Raw genomic sequence first — 25,416 nt, forward strand, 5'->3', positions numbered from 1 at the left:
ATAAACCTTGAAAATATTATTCTTATTTTTCAGCTTTTTCCTAACTGCAGTTTAGAATATCAGGCAACATTTGCAGGATAATACTCTTGTAGAATGTTCTAAACAATAGACATGTAATTTACATAGATCTCCTCGCCGTGACATACCGTCCTCCGAACATGCTTCATGCACCGCATTTCGACAAATATTAATTGCTGAGTTGTTAGCATGTGGATTAATGTACTTTCATCTACCATACAATGTATATATACAGCTAGAAGCATGTACTAAATATTTGCAGATATTTCTTAATGCCAGTTTCGAAAATAAGACATTTTTCACAGAAAAATACTCTTGGAGTGAGTTCTATCCAATAGACTTGTAATTTAAATAGTTACTCTTACCGTGACATTCCGTGTTCCGAATACATTACATGCATCACAGATTCTACAACATTCTTTAATGAGTGGAAGCATGTGCATTACCAACTTTCATCCACCACACAAGACATATTTGCACCTAGAAACTTTAACTCTGAGTTCGCAGCAATTTCCTAATAGCAGTTTTGAAAATTAGGCATTTTTTTGGAAAAAAATTTTGGAGCGATTTCTACCCACTAGGCATGTAATATACATAGATTCCATTGCTGTGAAATTATGTCTTTCGAACACGCTACATGCATAAAGGATTCGAAATATATTCACTACAAATGTGTTTGCATGTGGATTACCGAACTTTCAGCATAATAAAAGGCATATTGATACTTAGAAGCATTTTCTCTGATTTCACAGAGGTTTCCAAATGCCAGTTTTGAAAATGCGGAAGATTTCGCAGCCAAAAGCTCTTGGAGCGTGTTCCATCCGAGACTTGTAATTTACATAGTTTCGCTCACCGTGAAATTCCTTGTTCTGAACACACTACATGCATCTCGGATTCCACAAATATTAACTACAGAGTTGTTAGCATGTGGATTATCGTACTTTTATCCACCATACAAGGCATAATGGCGCTTACAATCATTTTTTCATTTTTTGAAAGTTTTCCTAACGCCACTTTGGAAAATGAGGCACTTTTAACCGAAAAATTCTCTTGGAGAGAATTCTACACAATAGACATTTAATTTACATAGGTTCGCTCACCGTCAAATTCTGTGTTCCGAGAAAGCTGCATGCATAACAGTTTCGACAAATATTCACTACAGAATTTTTTAGCATGTGGATTACTGAACTTTCATCCACCATACAATTCATATTGACACTTAGAATCATTTTCTCAGATTTTGAAGTGTTTTTCTAATGCCAGTTTTGAAAATGAGGCAGATTTCACAGATAAATGCTTTTGGAGCGAGTTCTACCTAATACATGTGTAATTTGCAAGGTTTCTATTACCGTGATAGTCTGTGTTCCGAACACGTTTCATGGATCACGGATTCGACAAACATTAATCAATGAGTTGGGAACGTGTTGATTACCGAACATTCATCCAACAAACACGGCATATTTACACCCAGAAATTTTTCTTTGTGTATGCAGATTTGTCCGAATGCCAGTTGCAAAAAACAGGCAGTTTTCACAGAAAAAATTTTCTTCGAGCGTATTCTATCAGACAGACATGAAATTTACAATGTTTTGTTTACCATGACTTTCCTTGTTCAGAACAGGCAATAAGCATAAAGGATTTATAAACAATCATTACTGATTAGAGAGCATGTGGATTTCCGAAATTTAATCCACCATACAAGGCATATTTACACCTAGAAATATTTACTCTGCTTTCACAGCTTTTTCCTAACTTCAGGTTTTAAAATCATGAAGTTTTCTCAGGAATAAACCTCTTCAAGTGAGTTCTATCTAGAGGAATTTTAATTTAAGCAGTTTCCCTCAAAGTGACTTTCCATTTTCTGAACATGCTACATGCATCACGGATTTGATAAAACGTTAATTTCTCAGTTGTGTGCATGTTGATTACAGAACTTTAATCCACCTTATAAGACATATATATACCTGGAAATATGTACTCTGATTTCACTACTTTTTCCTATCGTCTGATTTGAAAATCATGATGTTTTTGCAGAAGTAAACTCTGCAAGCGAGTTCGACCCAGTAGAATTGTAATTTCAAAAGTTTCCCACAAAGAGACTTTCCATGGTCCGAACATGTTAAATTCATCACGGATTTGACAAACATTCATTACTCAGTTTTGTGCATGTAGATTACAGAATTTTCATCCACCATATAAGGCATATATAAACCTAGAAAATATTATTCTGAGTTCGCAGCTTTTTCCTAATGGCAGTTTAGAAACTCAGGCTACGATAGCAGGGTTAATCTCTTGTAGTATGTTCTACATATTGGACATATAATTTACATAGAGTCCCTCGCCATGAAATTCCGTGCTTCAAACTTGCTACTTGCACTGCAGGTTCGACAAATATTCACTGCTGAATTGTTAGCATGTGGATTACTGAAATTTCATCTACCATAAAATGTACATATACAGCTAGAAACATGTACAAAATTTATGCAGATTTTTCCTAACGTCAGTTTCTGAAATCAGGCAGTTTTCAAAAAAAATACTCTTGGAACTTGTTCCCCCCAATAGACTTGTAATTTACATAGATTCGCTCATCGTCAAATTCTGTGTTCTGAAAAACATCAGAAAACATGCATCACGGTTTCGAAAATTATTCACTACAGATTTTTTAGCATGTGTATTTCTGAACTTTCATCACCATAAAATTCATATTGGCACTTAGAAGCATTTTCTCAAAATTCGAATTTTTTCCTAATGCCAGTTTGGAAAATGAGGCAGATATCACAGAAAAATGCTTTTGGAGCAAGTTCTACCAAGTGGACTTGTCATTTAAATGCTTTCACTCACCGTGATATTGCATGTTCCGAACACGCTACATGCATCACTGTTTCGACAAACATTCTTTATTGAGTGGTGAACATGTGTATTACCGAACTTTCATCCACCAACCAATGTGTATTTACACATAGAAACATTTATTTTTATTTAGTAGATTTCTCCTTACGTCAGTTTCTAAAATCATGCAGTTTTCGCAGAAAAATACTCTTGGAGCGACTAATACCCAATAGACATGTAATTTACATTTTTCCCCTCACTGTGACATTCCATGTTCTGAACATGCTACATGCATCACAGATTCAGAAAGCATTCATTACTGTGTTATGAGCATGTGCATTACAAACTTTCATCCACCATACAAGACATAATAGCACCTAGAAACATTAACTCTGAGTTCGCAACAATTTCCTAATAGCAGTTTTGAAAATTAGGCATTTTTCTAAGGAAAAAACTGTTGGAGCAATTTCTAACCACTAGGCATTTAATTTACATAGATTCCATTTCTGTGAATTTACGTCTTTCGAAAACGCTACATGCATAACGGATTTGACACATATTCACTACAAATGAGTTTGCATGTGGATTACCGAACTTTCAACACAATAAAAGGCATAGTGACACTTTGAAGCATTTTCTCTGATTTCACAGAGTTTTCCAATCGCCAGATTCCAAAATGCAGCAGATTTCACAGCAAAAAACTCTTGGAGCGAGTTCTACCCAATAGACTTGTAATTTATATAGATTCACTCACCGTGAATCTCCGTGTTCTGAACACGCTACATGCATCTCAGATTCCACAAATATTCACTACAGAGTTATTAGCATATGGTTTTCCGTACTTTCATCCACCATAAAAGGCATACTGACACTTACAAGCATTTTCTCATTTTTTGAAAGTTTTACCTAAAGCCAGTTTCGAAAATGAGGCAGTTTTCACAGAAAAATATTCTTGGAGAGAGTTCTCCACAATAGACATGTAATTTACATAGATTCGCTCACCGTCAAAATCTGTGTTCTGACAAAGATGCATGCATCAAGGTTTCGACAACTATTCACTACAGATTTGTTAGCATGTGCATTTCTGATCTTTCATCCACATACAAGTCATATTGACACTTAGAAGCTTTTTCTCAGATTTCGAATATGTTTCCTACTGCCAGTTTTGAAAGTGAGGCAGATTTTGCAGTAAAATGCTTGTGGAGCGAGTTCTACCCAATGGACATGAAAGTTAAATGCTTCCGCTCATCGAGGATTTCCGTGTTCCAAACATGCTCCCTGCATCACTGATTCGACAAACACTCTTTAATGAGTTGTGAACATTAGTATTACCGAATTATCATCCACCAAACAAGGCATATTTACACGTAGAAATACTTTTTCAGATTTAGTAGATATCTCCTAATGTCACTTTCTAATATCATGCAGTTTATGCAGAAATATCCTCTTGGAGCTAGTTCTACTCAATAGAGATGTAATTTAATAGATTCGCTGACCGTTAAATTCCGTGTTCTGAGAAAGCTCTATGCATCACTGAATCGAAAAAAATTCACTAGAGACTTGTTAGCATGTGGATTACTGAGTTTTCATCCACCATTAAAGTCATATTGCACTTAGAAACATTTTCTCATATTTTGAACTCTTTTCCTTATGCCAGTTTTGAAAATGAGGCAGATTTCACAGAAAAATACTTTTGGAGTGAGTTCTACCCAATAAATTTGTAATTTACAAAGATTTTTCACCATGATATTCTGTGTTCAGTATATGATACGTGCATCACGGATTCGACAAACATACTTTAATGAGTTGTGAACATGTGGATTACCATACTTTCTTCCACCAAACACGGCATATTTACACCTAGAAATGTTTCTACTCGTTTGCAGGTTTGTCCTAATGCCACTTGCGATATATAACCAGTTTTCACATAAAAAATCTCTTCGATCGTGTTCTATCAAATAGACATGAAATTTACAATGTTTCACTTATCATGACATTCGGTGTTTATAACACGCTACATGCATATTGGATTTAGAAATCATTCATTACTTAGTTGTGAGCATGTGGATTTCTGAACTTTCAACCACCATACAAGGTATATTTACACCTAGAAATATTTACTCTGCTTTCACAGTTTTTCCTAACTTCAGTTTAAAAATCATGAAGTTTTCACAGAAAAAACGTCTTCATGCGAGTTCTACCCAGTAGAATTGTAATTTAAATAGTTTCCCTCAAAGTGACTTTCCATTTTCTGAACATGCTACATGCATCACGGTTTGACAAACATTCATTACTAAGTTGTGTGCATGTGGATTACAGAACATTCATCCACCATACAAGGCATAAATACACCTGGAAATATTTACTCTGATTTCACAGATTTTTCCTAACGTCAGTCTCGAAAATCATAGTTTTCCCAGAAAAAATCTCTTCATGTGACATCTACCCATTAGAATTTTCAATTTCAATTTTTCCCATAAAGTGACTTTCCGAGTTGTGAACATGCTAAATTCATCACGGATTTGACAAACATTCATTACTCATTTGTGTGCCTGTGATTTACGGAACTTTCATCCACCATATAATGCATATATAAACCTTGAAAATATTATTCTTATTTTTCAGCTTTTTCCTAACTGCAGTTTAGAATATCAGGCAACATTTGCAGGATAATACTCTTGTAGAATGTTCTAAACAATAGACATGTAATTTACATAGATCTCCTCGCCGTGACATACCGTCCTCCGAACATGCTTCATGCACCGCATTTCGACAAATATTAATTGCTGAGTTGTTAGCATGTGGATTAATGTAATTTCATCTACCATTCAATGTATATATACAGCTAGAAGCATGTACTAAATATTTGCAGATATTTCTTAATGCCAGTTTCGAAAATAAGACATTTTTCACAGAAAAATACTCTTGGAGTGAGTTCTATCCAATAGACTTGTAATTTAAATAGTTACTCTTACCGTGACATTCCGTGTTCCGAATACATTACATGCATCACAGATTCTACAACATTCTTTAATGAGTGGAAGCATGTGCATTACCAACTTTCATCCACCACACAAGACATATTTGCACCTAGAAACTTTAACTCTGAGTTCGCAGCAATTTCCTAATAGCAGTTTTGAAAATTAGGCATTTTTTTTGGAAAAAACTTTTGGAGCGATTTCTACCCACTAGGCATGTAATATACATAGATTCCATTCCTGTGAAATTATGTCTTTCGAACACGCTACATGCATAAAGGATTCGACATATATTCACTACAAATGTGTTTGCATGTGGATTACCGAACTTTCAGCATAATAAAAGGCATATTGATACTTAGAAGCATTTTCTCTGATTTCACAGAGTTTTCCAAATGCCAGTTTTGAAAATGCGGAAGATTTCGCAGCAAAAAGCTCTTGGAGCGTGTTCCATCCGAGACTTGTAATTTACATAGTTTCGCTCACCGTGAAATTCCTTGTTCTGAACACACTACATGCATCTCGGATTCCACAAATATTAACTACAGAGTTGTTAGTATGTGGATTATCGTACTTTTATCCACCATACAAGGCATAATGGCGCTTACAATCATTTTTTCATTTTTTGAAAGTTTTCCTAACGCCACTTTGGAAAATGAGGCACTTTTAACCGAAAAATTCTCTTGGAGAGAATTCTACACAATAGACATTTAATTTACATAGGTTCGCTCACCGTCAAATTCTGTGTTCCGAGAAAGCTGCATGCATAACAGTTTCGACAAATATTCACTACAGAATTTTTTAGCATGTGGATTACTGAACTTTCATCCACCATACAATTCATATTGACACTTAGAATCATTTTCTCAGATTTTGAAGTGTTTTTCTAATGCCAGTTTTGAAAATGAGGCAGATTTCACAGATAAATGCTTTTGGAGCGAGTTCTACCTAATACATGTGTAATTTGCAAGGTTTCTATTACCGTGATAGTCTGTGTTCCGAACACGTTTCATGGATCACGGATTCGACAAACATTAATCAATGAGTTGGGAACGTGTTGATTACCGAACATTCATCCAACAAACACGGCATATTTACACCCAGAAATTTTTCTTTGTGTATGCAGATTTGTCCGAATGCCAGTTGCAAAAAACAGGCAGTTTTCACAGAAAAATTTTCTTCGAGCGTGTTCTATCAGACAGACATGAAATTTACAATGTTTTGTTTACCATGACATTTCTTGTTCAGAACAGGCAATAAGCATAAAGGATTTATAAACAATCATTACTGATTAGAGAGCATGTGGATTTCCGAAATTTAATCCACCATACAAGGCATATTTACACCTAGAAATATTTACTCTGCTTTCACAGCTTTTTCCTAACTTCAGGTTTTAAAATCATGAAGTTTTCTCAGGAATAAACCTCTTCAAGTGAGTTCTATCTAGAGGAATTTTAATTTAAGCAGTTTCCCTCAAAGTGACTTTCCATTTTCTGAACATGCTACATGCATCACGGATTTGATAAAACGTTAATTTCTCAGTTGTGTGCATGTTGATTACAGAACTTTAATCCACCTTATAAGACATATATATACCTGGAAATATGTACTCTGATTTCACTACTTTTTCCTATCGTCTGATTTGAAAATCATGATGTTTTTGCAGAAGTAAACTCTGCAAGCGAGTTCGACCCAGTAGAATTGTAATTTCAAAAGTTTCCCACAAAGAGACTTTCCATGGTCCGAACATGTTAAATTCATCACGGATTTGACAAACATTCATTACTCAGTTTTGTGCATGTAGATTACAGAATTTTCATCCACCATATAAGGCATATATAAACCTAGAAAATATTATTCTGAGTTCGCAGCTTTTTCCTAATGGCAGTTTAGAAACTCAGGCTACGATAGCAGGGTTAATCTCTTGTAGTATGTTCTACATATTGGACATATAATTTACATAGAGTCCCTCGCCGTGAAATTCCGTGCTTCAAACTTGCTACTTGCACTGCAGGTTCGACAAATATTCACTGCTGAATTGTTAGCATGTGGATTACTGAAATTTCATCTACCATAAAATGTACATATACAGCTAGAAACATGTACAAAATTTATGCAGATTTTTCCTAACGTCAGTTTCTGAAATCAGGCAGTTTTCAAAAAAATATACTCTTGGAACTTGTTCCCCCCAATAGACTTGTAATTTACATAGATTCGCTCATCGTCAAATTCTGTGTTCTGAAAAACATCAGAAAACATGCATCACGGTTTCGAAAATTATTCACTACAGATTTTTTAGCATGTGTATTTCTGAACTTTCATCACCATAAAATTCATATTGGCACTTAGAAGCATTTTCTCAAAATTCGAATTTTTTCCTAATGCCAGTTTGGAAAATGAGGCAGATATCACAGAAAAATGCTTTTGGAGCAAGTTCTACCAAGTGGACTTGTCATTTAAATGCTTTCACTCACCGTGATATTGCATGTTCCGAACACGCTACATGCATCACTGATTCGACAAACATTCTTTATTGAGTGGTGAACATGTGTATTACCGAACTTTCATCCACCAACCAATGTGTATTTACACATAGAAACATTTATTTTTATTTAGTAGATTTCTCCTTACGTCAGTTTCTAAAATCATGCAGTTTTCGCAGAAAAATACTCTTGGAGCGACTAATACCCAATAGACATGTAATTTATATTTTTCCCCTAACTGTGACATTCCATGTTCTGAACATGCTACATGCATCACAGATTCAGAAAGCATTCATTACTGTGTTATGAGCATGTGCATTACAAACTTTCATCCACCATACAAGACATAATAGCACCTAGAAACATTAACTCTGAGTTCGCAACAATTTCCTAATAGCAGTTTTGAAAATTAGGCATTTTTCTAAGGAAAAAACTGTTGGAGCAATTTCTAACCACTAGGCATTTAATTTACATAGATTCCATTTCTGTGAATTTACGTCTTTCGAACACGCTACATGCGTAACGGATTTGACACATATTCACTACAAATGAGTTTGCATGTGGATTACCGAACTTTCAACACAATAAAAGGCATAGTGACACTTTGAAGCATTTTCTCTGATTTCACAGAGTTTTCCAATCGCCAGATTCCAAAATGCAGCAGATTTCACAGCAAAAAACTCTTGGAGCGAGTTCTACCCAATAGACTTGTAATTTATATAGATTCACTCACCGTGAATCTCCGTGTTCTGAACACGCTACATGCATCTCAGATTCCACAAATATTCACTACAGAGTTATTAGCATATGGTTTTCCGTACTTTCATCCACCATACAAGGCATACTGACACTTACAAGCATTTTCTCATTTTTTGAAAGTTTTACCTAAAGCCAGTTTCGAAAATGAGGCAGTTTTCACAGAAAAATATTCTTGGAGAGAGTTCTCCACAATAGACATGTAATTTACATAGATTGGCTCACCGTCAAAATCTGTGTTCTGTCAAAGATGCATGCATCAAGGTTTCGACAACTATTCACTACAGATTTGTTAGCATGTGCATTTCTGATCTTTCATCCACATACAAGTCATATTGACACTTAGAAGCTTTTTCTCAGATTTCGAATATGTTTCCTACTGCCAGTTTTGAAAGTGAGGCTGATTTTGCAGTAAAATGCTTGTGGAGCGAGTTCTACCCAATGGACATGAAAGTTAAATGCTTCCGCTCATCGAGGATTTCCGTGTTCCAAACATGCTCCCTGCATCACTGTTTCGACAAACACTCTTTAATGAGTTGTGAACATTAGTATTACCGAATTTTCATCCACCAAACAAGGCATATTTACACGTAGAAATACTTTTTCAGATTTAGTAGATATCTCCTAATGTCACTTTCTAATATCATGCAGTTTATGCAGAAATATCCTCTTGGAGCTAGTTCTACTCAATAGAGATGTAATTTACATAGATTCGCTGACCGTTAAATTCCGTGTTCTGAGAAAGCTCTATGCATCACTGAATCGAAAAAAATTCACTAGAGACTTGTTAGCATGTGGATTACTGAGTTTTCATCCACCATTAAAGTCATATTGCACTTAGAAACATTTTCTCATATTTCGAACTCTTTTCCTTATGCCAGTTTTGAAAATGAGGCAGATTTCACAGAAAAATACTTTTGGAGTGAGTTCTACCCAATAAATTTGTAATTTACAAAGATTTTTCACCATGATATTCTGTGTTCAGTATATGATACGTGCATCACGGATTCGACAAACATATTTTAATGAGTTGTGAACATGTGGATTACCATACTTTCTACCACCAAACACGGCATATTTACACCTAGAAATGTTTCTACTCGTTTGCAGGTTTGTCCTAATGCCACTTGCGATATATAACCAGTTTTCACATAAAAAATCTCTTCGATCGTGTTCTATCAAATAGACATGAAATTTACAATGTTTCACTTATCATGACATTCGGTGTTTATAACACGCTACATGCATATTGGATTTAGAAATCATTCATTACTTAGTTGTGAGCATGTGGATTTCTGAACTTTCAACCACCATACAAGGTATATTTACACCTAGAAATATTTACTCTGCTTTCACAGTTTTTCCTAACTTCAGTTTAAAAATCATGAAGTTTTCACAGAAAAAACGTCTTCATGCGAGTTCTACCCAGTAGAATTGTAATTTAAATAGTTTCCCTCAAAGTGACTTTCCATTTTCTGAACATGCTACATGCATCACGGTTTGACAAACATTCATTACTAAGTTGTGTGCATGTGGATTACAGAACATTCATCCACCATACAAGGCATAAATACACCTAGAAATATTTACTCTGATTTCACAGATTTTTCCTAACGTCAGTCTCGAAAATCATAGTTTTCCCAGAAAAAATCTCTTCATGTGACATCTACCCATTAGAATTTTCAATTTCAATTTTTTCCCATAAAGTGACTTTCCGAGTTGTGAACATGCTAAATTCATCACGGATTTGACAAACATTCATTACTCATTTGTGTGCCTGTGATTTACGGAACTTTCATCCACCATATAATGCATATATAAACCTTGAAAATATTATTCTTATTTTTCAGCTTTTTCCTAACTGCAGTTTAGAATATCAGGCAACATTTGCAGGATAATACTCTTGTAGAATGTTCTAAACAATAGACATGTAATTTACATAGATCTCCTCGCCGTGACATACCGTCCTCCGAACATGCTTCATGCACCGCATTTCGACAAATATTAATTGCTGAGTTGTTAGCATGTGGATTAATGTACTTTCATCTACCATACAATGTATATATACAGCTAGAAGCATGTACTAAATATTTGCAGATATTTCTTAATGCCAGTTTCGAAAATAAGACATTTTTCACAGAAAAATACTCTTGGAGTGAGTTCTATCCAATAGACTTGTAATTTAAATAGTTACTCTTACCGTGACATTCCGTGTTCCGAATACATTACATGCATCACAGATTCTACAACATTCTTTAATGAGTGGAAGCATGTGCATTACCAACTTTCATCCACCACACAAGACATATTTGCACCTAGAAACTTTAACTCTGAGTTCGCAGCAATTTCCTAATAGCAGTTTTGAAAATTAGGCATTTTTTTGGAAAAAAATTTTGGAGCGATTTCTACCCACTAGGCATGTAATATACATAGATTCCATTGCTGTGAAATTATGTCTTTCGAACACGCTACATGCATAAAGGATTCGACATATATTCACTACAAATGTGTTTGCATGTGGATTACCGAACTTTCAGCATAATAAAAGGCATATTGATACTTAGAAGCATTTTCTCTGATTTCACAGAGGTTTCCAAATGCCAGTTTTGAAAATGCGGAAGATTTCGCAGCCAAAAGCTCTTGGAGCGTGTTCCATCCGAGACTTGTAATTTACATAGTTTCGCTCACCGTGAAATTCCTTGTTCTGAACACACTACATGCATCTCGGATTCCACAAATATTAACTACAGAGTTGTTAGCATGTGGATTATCGTACTTTTATCCACCATACAAGGCATAATGGCGCTTACAATCATTTTTTCATTTTTTGAAAGTTTTCCTAACGCCACTTTGGAAAATGAGGCACTTTTAACCGAAAAATTCTCTTGGAGAGAATTCTACACAATAGACATTTAATTTACATAGGTTCGCTCACCGTCAAATTCTGTGTTCCGAGAAAGCTGCATGCATAACAGTTTCGACAAATATTCACTACAGAATTTTTTAGCATGTGGATTACTGAACTTTCATCCACCATACAATTCATATTGACACTTAGAATCATTTTCTCAGATTTTGAAGTGTTTTTCTAATGCCAGTTTTGAAAATGAGGCAGATTTCACAGATAAATGCTTTTGGAGCGAGTTCTACCTAATACATGTGTAATTTGCAAGGTTTCTATTACCGTGATAGTCTGTGTTCCGAACACGTTTCATGGATCACGGATTCGACAAACATTAATCAATGAGTTGGGAACGTGTTGATTACCGAACATTCATCCAACAAACACGGCATATTTACACCCAGAAATTTTTCTTTGTGTATGCAGATTTGTCTGAATGCCAGTTGCAAAAAACAGGCAGTTTTCACAGAAAAAATTTTCTTCGAGCGTATTCTATCAGACAGACATGAAATTTACAATGTTTTGTTTACCATGACATTCCTTGTTCAGAACAGGCAATAAGCATAAAGGATTTATAAACAATCATTACTGATTAGAGAGCATGTGGATTTCCGAAATTTAATCCACCATACAAGGCATATTTACACCTAGAAATATTTACTCTGCTTTCACAGCTTTTTCCTAACTTCAGGTTTTAAAATCATGAAGTTTTCTCAGGAATAAACCTCTTCAAGTGAGTTCTATCTAGAGGAATTTTAATTTAAGCAGTTTCCCTCAAAGTGACTTTCCATTTTCTGAACATGCTACATGCATCACGGATTTGATTAAACGTTAATTTCTCAGTTGTGTGCATGTTGATTACAGAACTTTAATCCACCTTATAAGACATATATATACCTGGAAATATGTACTCTGATTTCACTACTTTTTCCTATCGTCTGATTTGAAAATCATGATGTTTTTGCAGAAGTAAACTCTGCAAGCGAGTTCGACCCAGTAGAATTGTAATTTCAAAAGTTTCCCACAAAGAGACTTTCCATGGTCCGAACATGTTAAATTCATCACGGATTTGACAAACATTCATTACTCAGTTTTGTGCATGTAGATTACAGAATTTTCATCCACCATATAAGGCATATATAAACCTAGAAAATATTATTCTGAGTTCGCAGCTTTTTCCTAATGGCAGTTTAGAAACTCAGGCTACGATAGCAGGGTTAATCTCTTGTAGTATGTTCTACATATTGGACATATAATTTACATAGAGTCCCTCGCCATGAAATTCCGTGCTTCAAACTTGCTACTTGCACTGCAGGTTCGACAAATATTCACTGCTGAATTGTTAGCATGTGGATTACTGAAATTTCATCTACCATAAAATGTACATATACAGCTAGAAACATGTACAAAATTTATGCAGATTTTTCCTAACGTCAGTTTCTGAAATCAGGCAGTTTTCAAAAAAAATACTCTTGGAACTTGTTCCCCCCAATAGACTTGTAATTTACATAGATTCGCTCATCGTCAAATTCTGTGTTCTGAAAAACATCAGAAAACATGCATCACGGTTTCGAAAATTATTCACTACAGATTTTTTAGCATGTGTATTTCTGAACTTTCATCACCATAAAATTCATATTGGCACTTAGAAGCATTTTCTCAAAATTCGAATTTTTTCCTAATGCCAGTTTGGAAAATGAGGCAGATATCACAGAAAAATGCTTTTGGAGCAAGTTCTACCAAGTGGACTTGTCATTTAAATGCTTTCACTCACCGTGATATTGCATGTTCCGAACACGCTACATGCATCACTGATTCGACAAACATTCTTTATTGAGTGGTGAACATGTGTATTACCGAACTTTCATCCACCAACCAATGTGTATTTACACATAGAAACATTTATTTTTATTTAGTAGATTTCTCCTTACGTCAGTTTCTAAAATCATGCAGTTTTCGCAGAAAAATACTCTTGGAGCGACTAATACCCAATAGACATGTAATTTATATTTTTCCCCTAACTGTGACATTCCATGTTCTGAACATGCTACATGCATCACAGATTCAGAAAGCATTCATTACTGTGTTATGAGCATGTGCATTACAAACTTTCATCCACCATACAAGACATAATAGCACCTAGAAACATTAACTCTGAGTTCGCAACAATTTCCTAATAGCAGTTTTGAAAATTAGGCATTTTTCTAAGGAAAAAACTGTTGGAGCAATTTCTAACCACTAGGCATTTAATTTACATAGATTCCATTTCTGTGAATTTACGTCTTTCGAACACGCTACATGCGTAACGGATTTGACACATATTCACTACAAATGAGTTTGCATGTGGATTACCGAACTTTCAACACAATAAAAGGCATAGTGACACTTTGAAGCATTTTCTCTGATTTCACAGAGTTTTCCAATCGCCAGATTCCAAAATGCAGCAGATTTCACAGCAAAAAACTCTTGGAGCGAGTTCTACCCAATAGACTTGTAATTTATATAGATTCACTCACCGTGAATCTCCGTGTTCTGAACACGCTACATGCATCTCAGATTCCACAAATATTCACTACAGAGTTATTAGCATATGGTTTTCCGTACTTTCATCCACCATACAAGGCATACTGACACTTACAAGCATTTTCTCATTTTTTGAAAGTTTTACCTAAAGCCAGTTTCGAAAATGAGGCAGTTTTCACAGAAAAATATTCTTGGAGAGAGTTCTCCACAATAGACATGTAATTTACATAGATTGGCTCACCGTCAAAATCTGTGTTCTGTCAAAGATGCATGCATCAAGGTTTCGACAACTATTCACTACAGATTTGTTAGCATGTGCATTTCTGATCTTTCATCCACATACAAGTCATATTGACACTTAGAAGCTTTTTCTCAGATTTCGAATATGTTTCCTACTGCCAGTTTTGAAAGTGAGGCTGATTTTGCAGTAAAATGCTTGTGGAGCGAGTTCTACCCAATGGACATGAAAGTTAAATGCTTCCGCTCATCGAGGATTTCCGTGTTCCAAACATGCTCCCTGCATCACTGTTTCGACAAACACTCTTTAATGAGTTGTGAACATTAGTATTACCGAATTTTCATCCACCAAACAAGGCATATTTACACGTAGAAATACTTTTTCAGATTTAGTAGATATCTCCTAATGTCACTTTCTAATATCATGCAGTTTATGCAGAAATATCCTCTTGGAGCTAGTTCTACTCAATAGAGATGTAATTTACATAGATTCGCTGACCGTTAAATTCCGTGTTCTGAGAAAGCTCTATGCATCACTGAATCGAAAAAAATTCACTAGAGACTTGTTAGCATGTGGATTACTGAGTTTTCATCCACCATTAAAGTCATATTGCACTTAGAAACATTTTCTCATATTTCGAACTCTTTTCCTTATGCCAGTTTTGAAAATGAGGCAGATTTCACAGAAAAATACTTTTGGAGTGAGTTCTACCCAATAAATTTGTAATTTACAAAGATTTTTCACCATGATATTCTGTGTTCAGTATATGATACGTGCATCACGGATTCGACAAACATATTTTAATGAGTTGTGAACATGTGGATTACCATACTTTCTACCACCAAACACGGCATATTTACACCTAGAAATGTTTCTACTCGTTTGCAGGTTTGTCCTAATGCCACTTGCGATATATAACCAGTTTTCACATAAAAAATCTCTTCGATCGTGTTCTATCAAATAGACATGAAATTTACAATGTTTCACTTATCATGACATTCGGTGTTTATAACACGCTACATGCATATTGGATTTAGAAATCATTCATTACTTAGTTGTGAGCATGTGGATTTCTGAACTTTCAACCACCATACAAGGTATATTTACACCTAGAAATATTTACTCTGCTTTCACAGTTTTTCCTAACTTCAGTTTAAAAATCATGAAGTTTTCACAGAAAAAACGTCTTCATGCGAGTTCTACCCAGTAGAATTGTAATTTAAATAGTTTCCCTCAAAGTGACTTTCCATTTTCTGAACATGCTACATGCATCACGGTTTGACAAACATTCATTACTAAGTTGTGTGCATGTGGATTACAGAACATTCATCCACCATACAAGGCATAAATACACCTAGAAATATTTACTCTGATTTCACAGATTTTTCCTAACGTCAGTCTCGAAAATCATAGTTTTCCCAGAAAAAATCTCTTCATGTGACATCTACCCATTAGAATTTTCAATTTCAATTTTTTCCCATAAAGTGACTTTCCGAGTTGTGAACATGCTAAATTCATCACGGATTTGACAAACATTCATTACTCATTTGTGTGCCTGTGATTTACGGAACTTTCATCCACCATATAATGCATATATAAACCTTGAAAATATTATTCTTATTTTTCAGCTTTTTCCTAACTGCAGTTTAGAATATCAGGCAACATTTGCAGGATAATACTCTTGTAGAATGTTCTAAACAATAGACATGTAATTTACATAGATCTCCTCGCCGTGACATACCGTCCTCCGAACATGCTTCATGCACCGCATTTCGACAAATATTAATTGCTGAGTTGTTAGCATGTGGATTAATGTACTTTCATCTACCATACAATGTATATATACAGCTAGAAGCATGTACTAAATATTTGCAGATATTTCTTAATGCCAGTTTCGAAAATAAGACATTTTTCACAGAAAAATACTCTTGGAGTGAGTTCTATCCAATAGACTTGTAATTTAAATAGTTACTCTTACCGTGACATTCCGTGTTCCGAATACATTACATGCATCACAGATTCTACAACATTCTTTAATGAGTGGAAGCATGTGCATTACCAACTTTCATCCACCACACAAGACATATTTGCACCTAGAAACTTTAACTCTGAGTTCGCAGCAATTTCCTAATAGCAGTTTTGAAAATTAGGCATTTTTTTGGAAAAAAATTTTGGAGCGATTTCTACCCACTAGGCATGTAATATACATAGATTCCATTGCTGTGAAATTATGTCTTTCGAACACGCTACATGCATAAAGGATTCGAAATATATTCACTACAAATGTGTTTGCATGTGGATTACCGAACTTTCAGCATAATAAAAGGCATATTGATACTTAGAAGCATTTTCTCTGATTTCACAGAGGTTTCCAAATGCCAGTTTTGAAAATGCGGAAGATTTCGCAGCCAAAAGCTCTTGGAGCGTGTTCCATCCGAGACTTGTAATTTACATAGTTTCGCTCACCGTGAAATTCCTTGTTCTGAACACACTACATGCATCTCGGATTCCACAAATATTAACTACAGAGTTGTTAGCATGTGGATTATCGTACTTTTATCCACCATACAAGGCATAATGGCGCTTACAATCATTTTTTCATTTTTTGAAAGTTTTCCTAACGCCACTTTGGAAAATGAGGCACTTTTAACCGAAAAATTCTCTTGGAGAGAATTCTACACAATAGACATTTAATTTACATAGGTTCGCTCACCGTCAAATTCTGTGTTCCGAGAAAGCTGCATGCATAACAGTTTCGACAAATATTCACTACAGAATTTTTTAGCATGTGGATTACTGAACTTTCATCCACCATACAATTCATATTGACACTTAGAATCATTTTCTCAGATTTTGAAGTGTTTTTCTAATGCCAGTTTTGAAAATGAGGCAGATTTCACAGATAAATGCTTTTGGAGCGAGTTCTACCTAATACATGTGTAATTTGCAAGGTTTCTATTACCGTGATAGTCTGTGTTCCGAACACGTTTCATGGATCACGGATTCGACAAACATTAATCAATGAGTTGGGAACGTGTTGATTACCGAACATTCATCCAACAAACACGGCATATTTACACCCAGAAATTTTTCTTTGTGTATGCAGATTTGTCTGAATGCCAGTTGCAAAAAACAGGCAGTTTTCACAGAAAAAATTTTCTTCGAGCGTATTCTATCAGACAGACATGAAATTTACAATGTTTTGTTTACCATGACTTTCCTTGTTCAGAACAGGCAATAAGCATAAAGGATTTATAAACAATCATTACTGATTAGAGAGCATGTGGATTTCCGAAATTTAATCCACCATACAAGGCATATTTACACCTAGAAATATTTACTCTGCTTTCACAGCTTTTTCCTAACTTCAGGTTTTAAAATCATGAAGTTTTCTCAGGAATAAACCTCTTCAAGTGAGTTCTATCTAGAGGAATTTTAATTTAAGCAGTTTCCCTCAAAGTGACTTTCCATTTTCTGAACATGCTACATGCATCACGGATTTGATAAAACGTTAATTTCTCAGTTGTGTGCATGTTGATTACAGAACTTTAATCCACCTTATAAGACATATATATACCTGGAAATATGTACTCTGATTTCACTACTTTTTCCTATCGTCTGATTTGAAAATCATGATGTTTTTGCAGAAGTAAACTCTGCAAGCGAGTTCGACCCAGTAGAATTGTAATTTCAAAAGTTTCCCACAAAGAGACTTTCCATGGTCCGAACATGTTAAATTCATCACGGATTTGACAAACATTCATTACTCAGTTTTGTGCATGTAGATTACAGAATTTTCATCCACCATATAAGGCATATATAAACCTAGAAAATATTATTCTGAGTTCGCAGCTTTTTCCTAATGGCAGTTTAGAAACTCAGGCTACGATAGCAGGGTTAATCTCTTGTAGTATGTTCTACATATTGGACATATAATTTACATAGAGTCCCTCGCCATGAAATTCCGTGCTTCAAACTTGCTACTTGCACTGCAGGTTCGACAAATATTCACTGCTGAATTGTTAGCATGTGGATTACTGAAATTTCATCTACCATAAAATGTACATATACAGCTAGAAACATGTACAAAATTTATGCAGATTTTTCCTAACGTCAGTTTCTGAAATCAGGCAGTTTTCAAAAAAAATACTCTTGGAACTTGTTCCCCCCAATAGACTTGTAATTTACATAGATTCGCTCATCGTCAAATTCTGTGTTCTGAAAAACATCAGAAAACATGCATCACGGTTTTGAAAATTATTCACTACAGATTTTTTAGCATGTGTATTTCTGAACTTTCATCACCATAAAATTCATATTGGCACTTAGAAGCATTTTCTCAAAATTCGAATTTTTTCCTAATGCCAGTTTGGAAAATGAGGCAGATATCACAGAAAAATGCTTTTGGAGCAAGTTCTACCAAGTGGACTTGTCATTTAAATGCTTTCACTCACCGTGATATTGCATGTTCCGAACACGCTACATGCATCACTGATTCGACAAACATTCTTTATTGAGTGGTGAACATGTGTATTACCGAACTTTCATCCACCAACCAATGTGTATTTACACATAGAAACATTTATTTTTATTTAGTAGATTTCTCCTTACGTCAGTTTCTAAAATCATGCAGTTTTCGCAGAAAAATACTCTTGGAGCGACTAATACCCAATAGACATGTAATTTACATTTTTCCCCTCACTGTGACATTCCATGTTCTGAACATGCTACATGCATCACAGATTCAGAAAGCATTCATTACTGTGTTATGAGCATGTGCATTACAAACTTTCATCCACCATACAAGACATAATTGCACCTAGAAACATTAACTCTGAGTTTGCAACAATTTCCTAATAGCAGTTTTGAAAATTAGGCATTTTTCTAAGGAAAAAACTGTTGGAGCAATTTCTAACCACTAGGCATTTAATTTACATAGATTCCATTTCTGTGAATTTACGTCTTTCGAACACGCTACATGCATAACGGATTTGACACATATTCACTACAAATGAGTTTGCATGTGGATTAACGAACTTTCAACACAATAAAAGGCATAGTGACACTTTGAAGCATTTTCTCTGATTTCACAGAGTTTTCCAATCGCCAGATTCCAAAATGCAGCAGATTTCACAGCAAAAAACTCTTGGAGCGAGTTCTACCCAATAGACTTGTAATTTATATAGATTCACTCACCGTGAATCTCCGTGTTCTGAACACGCTACATGCATCTCAGATTCCACAAATATTCACTTCAGAGTTATTAGCATATGGTTTTCCGTACTTTCATCCACCATACAAGGCATACTGACACTTACAAGCATTTTCTCATTTTTTGAAAGTTTTACCTAAAGCCAGTTTCGAAAATGAGGCAGTTTTCACAGAAAAATATTCTTGGAGAGAGTTCTCCACAATAGACATGTAATTTACATAGATTGGCTCACCGTCAAAATCTGTGTTCTGTCAAAGATGCATGCATCAAGGTTTCGACAACTATTCACTACAGATTTGTTAGCATGTGCATTTCTGATCTTTCATCCACATACAAGTCATATTGACACTTAGAAGCTTTTTCTCAGATTTCGAATATGTTTCCTACTGCCAGTTTTGAAAGTGAGGCTGATTTTGCAGTAAAATGCTTGTGGAGCGAGTTCTACCCAATGGACATGAAAGTTAAATGCTTCCGCTCATCGAGGATTTCCGTGTTCCAAACATGCTCCCTGCATCACTGTTTCGACAAACACTCTTTAATGAGTTGTGAACATTAGTATTACCGAATTTTCATCCACCAAACAAGGCATATTTACACGTAGAAATACTTTTTCAGATTTAGTAGATATCTCCTAATGTCACTTTCTAATATCATGCAGTTTATGCAGAAATATCCTCTTGGAGCTAGTTCTACTCAATAGAGATGTAATTTACATAGATTCGCTGACCGTTAAATTCCGTGTTCTGAGAAAGCTCTATGCATCACTGAATCGAAAAAAATTCACTAGAGACTTGTTAGCATGTGGATTACTGAGTTTTCATCCACCATTAAAGTCATATTGCACTTAGAAACATTTTCTCATATTTCGAACTCTTTTCCTTATGCCAGTTTTGAAAATGAGGCAGATTTCACAGAAAAATACTTTTGGAGTGAGTTCTACCCAATAAATTTGTAATTTACAAAGATTTTTCACCATGATATTCTGTGTTCAGTATATGATACGTGCATCACGGATTCGACAAACATATTTTAATGAGTTGTGAACATGTGGATTACCATACTTTCTACCACCAAACACGGCATATTTACACCTAGAAATGTTTCTACTCGTTTGCAGGTTTGTCCTAATGCCACTTGCGATATATAACCAGTTTTCACATAAAAAATCTCTTCGATCGTGTTCTATCAAATAGACATGAAATTTACAATGTTTCACTTATCATGACATTCGGTGTTTATAACACGCTACATGCATATTGGATTTAGAAATCATTCATTACTTAGTTGTGAGCATGTGGATTTCTGAACTTTCAACCACCATACAAGGTATATTTACACCTAGAAATATTTACTCTGCTTTCACAGTTTTTCCTAACTTCAGTTTAAAAATCATGAAGTTTTCACAGAAAAAACGTCTTCATGCGAGTTCTACCCAGTAGAATTGTAATTTAAATAGTTTCCCTCAAAGTGACTTTCCATTTTCTGAACATGCTACATGCATCACGGTTTGACAAACATTCATTACTAAGTTGTGTGCATGTGGATTACAGAACATTCATCCACCATACAAGGCATAAATACACCTAGAAATATTTACTCTGATTTCACAGATTTTTCCTAACGTCAGTCTCGAAAATCATAGTTTTCCCAGAAAAAATCTCTTCATGTGACATCTACCCATTAGAATTTTCAATTTCAATTTTTTCCCATAAAGTGACTTTCCGAGTTGTGAACATGCTAAATTCATCACGGATTTGACAAACATTCATTACTCATTTGTGTGCCTGTGATTTACGGAACTTTCATCCACCATATAATGCATATATAAACCTTGAAAATATTATTCTTATTTTTCAGCTTTTTCCTAACTGCAGTTTAGAATATCAGGCAACATTTGCAGGATAATACTCTTGTAGAATGTTCTAAACAATAGACATGTAATTTACATAGATCTCCTCGCCGTGACATACCGTCCTCCGAACATGCTTCATGCACCGCATTTCGACAAATATTAATTGCTGAGTTGTTAGCATGTGGATTAATGTACTTTCATCTACCATACAATGTATATATACAGCTAGAAGCATGTACTAAATATTTGCAGATATTTCTTAATGCCAGTTTCGAAAATAAGACATTTTTCACAGAAAAATACTCTTGGAGTGAGTTCTATCCAATAGACTTGTAATTTAAATAGTTACTCTTACCGTGACATTCCGTGTTCCGAATACATTACATGCATCACAGATTCTACAACATTCTTTAATGAGTGGAAGCATGTGCATTACCAACTTTCATCCACCACACAAGACATATTTGCACCTAGAAACTTTAACTCTGAGTTCGCAGCAATTTCCTAATAGCAGTTTTGAAAATTAGGCATTTTTTTTGGAAAAAACTTTTGGAGCGATTTCTACCCACTAGGCATGTAATATACATAGATTCCATTCCTGTGAAATTATGTCTTTCGAACACGCTACATGCATAAAGGATTCGACATATATTCACTACAAATGTGTTTGCATGTGGATTACCGAACTTTCAGCATAATAAAAGGCATATTGATACTTAGAAGCATTTTCTCTGATTTCACAGAGGTTTCCAAATGCCAGTTTTGAAAATGCGGAAGATTTCGCAGCAAAAAGCTCTTGGAGCGTGTTCCATCCGAGACTTGTAATTTACATAGTTTCGCTCACCGTGAAATTCCTTGTTCTGAACACACTACATGCATCTCGGATTCCACAAATATTAACTACAGAGTTGTTAGCATGTGGATTATCGTACTTTTATCCACCATACAAGGCATAATGGCGCTTACAATCATTTTTTCATTTTTTGAAAGTTTTCCTAACGCCACTTTGGAAATTGAGGCACTTTTAACCGAAAAATTCTCTTGGAGAGAATTCTACACAATAGACATTTAATTTACATAGGTTCGCTCACCGTCAAATTCTGTGTTCCGAGAAAGCTGCATGCATAACAGTTTCGACAAATATTCACTACAGAATTTTTTAGCATGTGGATTACTGAACTTTCATCCACCATACAATTCATATTGACACTTAGAATCATTTTCTCAGATTTTGAAGTGTTTTTCTAATGCCAGTTTTGAAAATGAGGCAGATTTCACAGATAAATGCTTTTGGAGCGAGTTCTACCTAATACATGTGTAATTTGCAAGGTTTCTATTACCGTGATAGTCTGTGTTCCGAACACATTTCATGGATCACGGATTCGACAAACATTAATCAATGAGTTGGGAACGTGTTGATTACCGAACATTCATCCAACAAACACGGCATATTTACACCCAGAAATTTTTCTTTGTGTATGCAGATTTGTCCGAATGCCAGTTGCAAAAAACAGGCAGTTTTCACAGAAAAATTTTCTTCGAGCGTGTTCTATCAGACAGACATGAAATTTACAATGTTTTGTTTACCATGACATTTCTTGTTCAGAACAGGCAATAAGCATAAAGGATTTATAAACAATCATTACTGATTAGAGAGCATGTGGATTTCCGAAATTTAATCCACCATACAAGGCATATTTACACCTAGAAATATTTACTCTGCTTTCACAGCTTTTTCCTAACTTCAGGTTTTAAAATCATGAAGTTTTCTCAGGAATAAACCTCTTCAAGTGAGTTCTATCTAGAGGAATTTTAATTTAAGCAGTTTCCCTCAAAGTGACTTTCCATTTTCTGAACATGCTACATGCATCACGGATTTGATAAAACGTTAATTTCTCAGTTGTGTGCATGTTGATTACAGAACTTTAATCCACCTTATAAGACATATATATACCTGGAAATATGTACTCTGATTTCACTACTTTTTCCTATCGTCTGATTTGAAAATCATGATGTTTTTGCAGAAGTAAACTCTGCAAGCGAGTTCGACCCAGTAGAATTGTAATTTCAAAAGTTTCCCACAAAGAGACTTTCCATGGTCCGAACATGTTAAATTCATCACGGATTTGACAAACATTCATTACTCAGTTTTGTGCATGTAGATTACAGAATTTTCATCCACCATATAAGGCATATATAAACCTAGAAAATATTATTCTGAGTTCGCAGCTTTTTCCTAATGGCAGTTTAGAAACTCAGGCTACGATAGCAGGGTTAATCTCTTGTAGTATGTTCTACATATTGGACATATAATTTACATAGAGTCCCTCGCCATGAAATTCCGTGCTTCAAACTTGCTACTTGCACTGCAGGTTCGACAAATATTCACTGCTGAATTGTTAGCATGTGGATTACTGAAATTTCATCTACCATAAAATGTACATATACAGCTAGAAACATGTACAAAATTTATGCAGATTTTTCCTAACGTCAGTTTCTGAAATCAGGCAGTTTTCAAAAAAAATACTCTTGGAACTTGTTCCCCCCAATAGACTTGTAATTTACATAGATTCGCTCATCGTCAAATTCTGTGTTCTGAAAAACATCAGAAAACATGCATCACGGTTTTGAAAATTATTCACTACAGATTTTTTAGCATGTGTATTTCTGAACTTTCATCACCATAAAATTCATATTGGCACTTAGAAGCATTTTCTCAAAATTCGAATTTTTTCCTAATGCCAGTTTGGAAAATGAGGCAGATATCACAGAAAAATGCTTTTGGAGCAAGTTCTACCAAGTGGACTTGTCATTTAAATGCTTTCACTCACCGTGATATTGCATGTTCCGAACACGCTACATGCATCACTGATTCGACAAACATTCTTTATTGAGTGGTGAACATGTGTATTACCGAACTTTCATCCACCAACCAATGTGTATTTACACATAGAAACATTTATTTTTATTTAGTAGATTTCTCCTTACGTCAGTTTCTAAAATCATGCAGTTTTCGCAGAAAAATACTCTTGGAGCGACTAATACCCAATAGACATGTAATTTACATTTTTCCCCTCACTGTGACATTCCATGTTCTGAACATGCTACATGCATCACAGATTCAGAAAGCATTCATTACTGTGTTATGAGCATGTGCATTACAAACTTTCATCCACCATACAAGACATAATTGCACCTAGAAACATTAACTCTGAGTTTGCAACAATTTCCTAATAGCAGTTTTGAAAATTAGGCATTTTTCTAAGGAAAAAACTGTTGGAGCAATTTCTAACCACTAGGCATTTAATTTACATAGATTCCATTTCTGTGAATTTACGTCTTTCGAACACGCTACATGCATAACGGATTTGACACATATTCACTACAAATGAGTTTGCATGTGGATTAACGAACTTTCAACACAATAAAAGGCATAGTGACACTTTGAAGCATTTTCTCTGATTTCACAGAGTTTTCCAATCGCCAGATTCCAAAATGCAGCAGATTTCACAGCAAAAAACTCTTGGAGCGAGTTCTACCCAATAGACTTGTAATTTATATAGATTCACTCACCGTGAATCTCCGTGTTCTGAACACGCTACATGCATCTCAGATTCCACAAATA

The sequence above is a fragment of the Camelus bactrianus genome, chromosome 2 (genome assembly GCF_048773025.1).
Source record: "Camelus bactrianus isolate YW-2024 breed Bactrian camel chromosome 2, ASM4877302v1, whole genome shotgun sequence".
Taxonomy (NCBI): domain Eukaryota; kingdom Metazoa; phylum Chordata; class Mammalia; order Artiodactyla; family Camelidae; genus Camelus; species Camelus bactrianus.